Raw genomic sequence first — 6,000 nt, 5'->3', positions numbered from 1 at the left:
CATGGGAGGGTCAGAGAGAGAGGGAGACACAGACTCCAAAACAGTCTCCAGGCTCAGAGCTAGCAGTCAGCACAGATCCCAACACAGGGCTCGAACCCACAAACTGTGATTTCATGACCTGAGCTGAGGATGGACGCTTAACCGACTGAGCTACCCAGACACTCTGAGACTCTTAAATACAGAGAACAAACTGAGGGTGAATGGGTGAGAGAGGGAAAATGGGTGACAGGCATTGAGGAGAGCACTTGTTGGGATGAGCACTGGGTGTTGTATGTAAGGCAATCTGACAATAAATTATACTCATAAAAAATAAAAACTAAATAAAAAATTTTAAAGTGATGCATTTATTTTTATATTGCAAGTGAGATTTAGCTAAGGTATCATTTAATGTGTTCAGTACAAATACTTGATGTGATTTAAGCTACAAAAAATATATTTACTAACGCATCTGTAATTATTCCATATGAAAGAACAATAGAGTTGATAAAATAATGAGCTTCCTCAGTGTATGAATCTAAAAGGAGACTAACAATTTTAGGCGATTGTAGCGTCTAACCCACCAGTGCAACTTTTCTTAATGATTCTGGTAAAGATTTTACATTTAGATTTTAAGCTATCATCCTCATAGTTTAGCAACGTCATACATATTTGTCATGATAACACTTGAAGCTCTTTGTTAATTAAAAGTTCAATCATTTTTTGTGGTCCATCCTCAAACTCTTCCATGACTATTTCCATCACCAACTAGTGGTTGTTTTGTGTTACCTCTGCTTTTAAAAGTTAGAAGTATTCTCCTTCAGGTCATCATTTAATCAGCTGGACAGTGATAGGAACCTCCTCCTTTTTTCAGATTTTTCTTTCTTTTTAAAACATATTTTTCAATGTATTTATTTATTTTGAGAGAGGGAGAGAGCATGAGCAGTGGAGGGCAGAGAGACAAGGAGAGAGAGAGAATCCCAAAAGCTTGGCACAGGGTTCAAACCCATGAACCGTGAGATTATGACCTAAGCAAAAATCAAGAGTCAGATGCTTAACCAACGGAGCCACTCAGGCACCCCTGGATTTTTTCGTTGTGTGAAAAGATCTGATATCATGGGACTTTAGGACACATTTGAACTCCCATTGTCATCCCATGCTAGGAGCAAAACATCTTAAAGAATATCATCAATTATCGAAAAGATTCACATAGGAGAAAATAGTTTTTTCCATAGAGTTTTCAAAGAAGAATCTACATTAGTTTTAGTTCCTAACTGGGCCATTCTGTAGCCTTCTTTGGACTCCAAAGTCTCTAATGCGCTATATAGTAGCTGGTGATATAGTCTGTGCAAAGGAGCATTTTGCCATATTTGAGAAGCCTATTTTCTTTCTGTGCTATAATTATGTTGTACTTGATCATCTCATCAAAATCTAGCAAAACATGAATTGCCTTTGCTCTTAATGTCTTAGTTTCTTAAGGTTGCCATACAAAATACCACAAACTGGAGAGGTTAAAATACCAGGACCTTCTTCTCTCACAGTTCCGGAGGTTAGACATCCAAAAATCAAGGGGCCAGCAGGGCCATACTCTCTCTAATGGCTCTAAGGGGAGATCCTTTGTTGCCTCTTCTTAGCCTTTGGCAGATGACAATGATCCTTACTTCTCTTGATTTGCAGATTCATTACTCCAATCTCTGCCTATATTGTCCTTTCTGTCTGGGCTGAAATTCCCTTCTAAGAATATCAGCATTGGATTGGGGCTTACTACAATGCAATCTAACCTCATCTTAACTTCATTACATTTGCAAAGACCTTATCTTCAAATAATGTCTGATTCATAGGTACTAGAAGTGAGGACTTCAGCATATCTGTTTGGAGACACAACACTCTTTTAATCGTAGAAAACATAAATACTACACAGAACTGATCCAATTCATAGTGTAACTGAATTGTTACACTGTAAGCTGTGCATTTTTTTCCCTTTGAAGTTAACAGTTCATGATTTTTCTATGCCTTTACTTAGATTCCTTTGTATCTTTCACCAATTCATCCCTAGACCCATCAACAAGAGTAAAAAAGTCCCAATACGCTCAAATCCAAAACAAAATGTATCAGGTTTCCAGAATGGAGAATGATATGAAAGTTTACTCTACTTGCAAGCTCACCAGGTAGCCAGTCCATCACATGGTGGTTGGTAAAGGTGACCAACTGCTGGTATCAGACATGAAGAACAGTTTATTACTCACAGGAACAGAAATAGGTCCAGGGTATTTTTCACTTTGTCACTGAGCTCTTCTTCCCACAAGGTGAAATGAAGAGGGTGACACTTGGGTACACAATGGAGTGCGTTATACAATAGAAACCTAGGGCTTAGAGAATCCATACTTTATGTACTGGGCAGTAAATACACCTGCCATTTACTTTGGAAGAAGTCTCTACCTTTGACTTTCAAGGCTGTGTGTAATAAAAATATTTCCAAGGAGATAGTCCAGAATAAAATAGCAATGTCTTGCTAACAAAGCCCACAAAAGGCCCATAGAAAATCACACCCTAATATTTTTTATTATTGTTTGGTTTTGTTTTGTTCTTGGTTTCCATTGAAGACATTACTTCTGGATGTTTTTCTTTAGGACAATAGATTAATTCTGCCTCTGCCAATTTATCCTCACCTTTTCCGTGGGTTTTATTATTGTTTTTTTCCCTTTATTTCAAGTTTTTATTTAAATTCCATTTAGTTAACATATATGGTAAAATTAGTTTCATGTGAAGAATTTAATGACTCATTACTCCCTGGGTGTTATTATCTTTACCCTTCTTTCATGTTGCCCATTGTTGGTATTCTTCACATCCCTGGTGATATTTAACTGACTAATCATATCAACAAATAAGGCACTAAAAGGCTAATTAAGTCACCAGAGGAGAGGAAGGGCTTATAGAATGGGTTGCTATTCTAGCATGGTATTGCCAGAACTAATTCTTTGGGAAATCTCTTTTATTTTTAAGTGTTTATTTTTTATTTTGCAAGAGTGAGAGAGCTTGAGACAGGGAAGGGATAGAGAGTGAGGGAGAAAGAAACAGTTCCAAGCAGGTTCTGAACTGTCAGTGTGGAGCCCAACACAAAGCTCTATCCCATAAATCATGACCTGAGCCAAAATCAAAAGTCAGATGCTTAACCAACTGAGCCCCCAGGTGCCCCTGGGGAGATCTTTAAGTTAGTTTCTATATGTCTTTGGTATTATTATTATTGATGGCTTAAATCCAGTTCAAGTATTCTTGGAACAAAACTGGGGAAGTAGCTCAGGAGGGTTGTCTCTTGCTTTTGGTTTGTTTGTTTTTAATGTACACGTATATTAACTTTTCTTTTCTTGGTGTCTTATTCCTACACTTGCCCTGGAGCCCAGAGCCTTTCAGATCTACTTCTCTAGAGAAAGAGTCATATTAATTATTTTATTATCTAAAAGTCAGCTTGCATATTATGAATTTTCCTAAAACTCATGTCTATGTCCTCCTAAAGGGTTGCAGATGTTTTTATAAAAGATTTTAAAAAGATTTTAAGTGAAAAAAAGAGAATGAAGCCATAAGAGAGTTTGAGGACACTTTGGATATAAGATTGGCATGAAATAACCATCATTATGAGGTTGGCCTCATGGAATGAATTTGGAAGTTTTCTCTTTTTGTCTTTCTTTTGCCATATGCTCTGTGACAAAGAACCTCTAAGTAATCTTAAAATGACAAGTAATAAAAGTTACTGCAGACAGCATATGAACAGCCTGTACATGATACACTCAAAAAGTTTTCGGTGGATGTGGTTAAATTGATGGAATTGAGTCTATATGGAAATATATTACTTATATTCTAGCAAATAATAAGTGTAACTTTTTCCCTGTGTGAGAACATACTGAGTTTGGGCTTTTCTCCCTTGGTGGGTAAAGCACTAAAATATCTTAAATAAGGAAAACTGTTGTATGTTTCCTATTTTGTTATTATGCAAACTTAACTCATAGGATTTCAGAATATAAACAAAGAGTTTCTTAAACACTTAAAAGAATCTCTGTCAGGTCTTCATTATATTTTGTAGAAGTGAAAGTAGAAACAACATTTTAAAGTATGTTTTACTCCTAAATCTCAACGAATATTCTTCAAATGTCATTACGTCAGTTATAAAAATGGAATTCAAAACGACATGTTAAATAAATATAACATTTTGATGAATACTCTTACAAAAATAACCAATATATTACAAGATGAAAACTTTTCTTAATTATTTCACAAACATTTTCTTGATATTGATGATAGTAAATTTGAAATCCCATAAGATTAATGTCAGTAGAGTCTAATTTATATTAATCTGATATTCAGCAATTCATTTTCAAGAGATTAAAAATTCTTAGAAGTTGTAAAAATTTATGTTTTATGTCTTTGAAGCTGTAGAATTCACTCAAGATATATTTCTTGAATGATTATTATGAATCAAACACTTTTCTGAGTCTAAGAATATTTTGCTCAGTTTTAGGTAACTACAGTAATAAGTTATGTAAAGTACACATTTAAGTTTCATTATGTTAAATTAAAAAGTCATTTGTCTATCAAATGTTCAGGAATAATTTGCGGTGTTGGTATGGGTGCAGGAAAAAATCTTTATACCATATTTGAGGTATAAATTGATTCAAAATTTGAAAATGAAATATGACAACATATATCCAAATCTTTATAAATTGTTTATATCCTTTGGCACAGTACTTCGTTTCTTAGAGATTCATCCTAAACAAATTGTCATCAGTGTGTGACATTTATATACAAAACATATTCTGAATTATTTACAACCTTAAAAAAATATGTAGTCCAAAGTCTAATAATTGCCTACTGAGCAAATAAAAATTGATAGTAGCAGAATACTCTATGGCTATTAAAAATCTATTTTTAGTACATTTACTATGAGAAACTTAAGAAATATGGAGAAGAAATCATTTCAGATTGTTAAGAAAATGCATGTCTTTTTATAAAAGTACTTTTCAAAAAGTTGAAAATAAACACCAAATTGTGAACAGTATTCTCTTCTGAGTACAATCTTAATGGTTTCTTAAAATGTACTTGGCGTGTCTTAGAACAAATCAAATGTCCCATGATGAGTCTTCGTCCTTTTGTAATCAGATTTAATGTCATATGAAATAATATATAAGCAATTTAAATTGTGTTGTTCAGGTTTAAAGAGTATTTGGTTACTATAGTTTATGATATAATAGTAGCTAGCATTTATTGCAAATTTACTGTGGACAAATAACTCCATTAATACATTTTATAGATCCCTAATCCTTTAAAGTATGTCATGCTCTTAAATCCTTTCTTTTTTTGCAAATGAGAAATATAAGGCTTACAGATGTTCATTCAAATGTAATAATATTTTAACTTTGTTTTAAATAAATTCATTTTAATGGGATAAAATATGCCATAAGTAAAAATTCCAATTTTATATTTCAATTGACAGTTGTATGTGTTTTTTAAGTGGTTATAATTTGGCCTCTCAAATTGACCCCAGGCGCACTTACATTAGTTGGCCAGTAGCTACTTCTTACCTCCTATTTTCATTTTTCTAACTAACTTAGAATACCGATATAAAAACTAATTGTTTCACATAGTCAAATTTGCATAAATTCTATTTTTATATTCAAGCATGAAATGTCATCCTGTAATTTTTAACTAGATATCAACAAACCACTTGTAGTCAAAATACTCAACTACAAATTTATCACTTTCTTTATGCAATATATTTATTTTGTTTATTTGAAGGAATTTTTGTGTCCAAGCAGACATTACTCAAGAACTCGAAATGTTTGGATATAATTTTTCATCTAACAAACTAAATATGTTTTAATTACTCTGATTTTTAACATCAAACTTTTCTCTATAAAACTCAAAACAATGTAACTTTATAAGTTAAAATAGAACTTATCAACCCATACATTTAAATTTATGTATTGCTTTCTTTTTACCCACTGATTTTCCTCTCTCTCTTTTTTTAATGTT

Source organism: Hyaena hyaena, unplaced genomic scaffold (genome assembly GCF_003009895.1).
Source record: "Hyaena hyaena isolate Hyena2069 unplaced genomic scaffold, ASM300989v1 scaffold_424, whole genome shotgun sequence".
Taxonomy (NCBI): domain Eukaryota; kingdom Metazoa; phylum Chordata; class Mammalia; order Carnivora; family Hyaenidae; genus Hyaena; species Hyaena hyaena.
The sequence above is the reverse complement of the archived record's forward strand: the minus strand, read 5'-3'. Positions refer to the sequence as shown.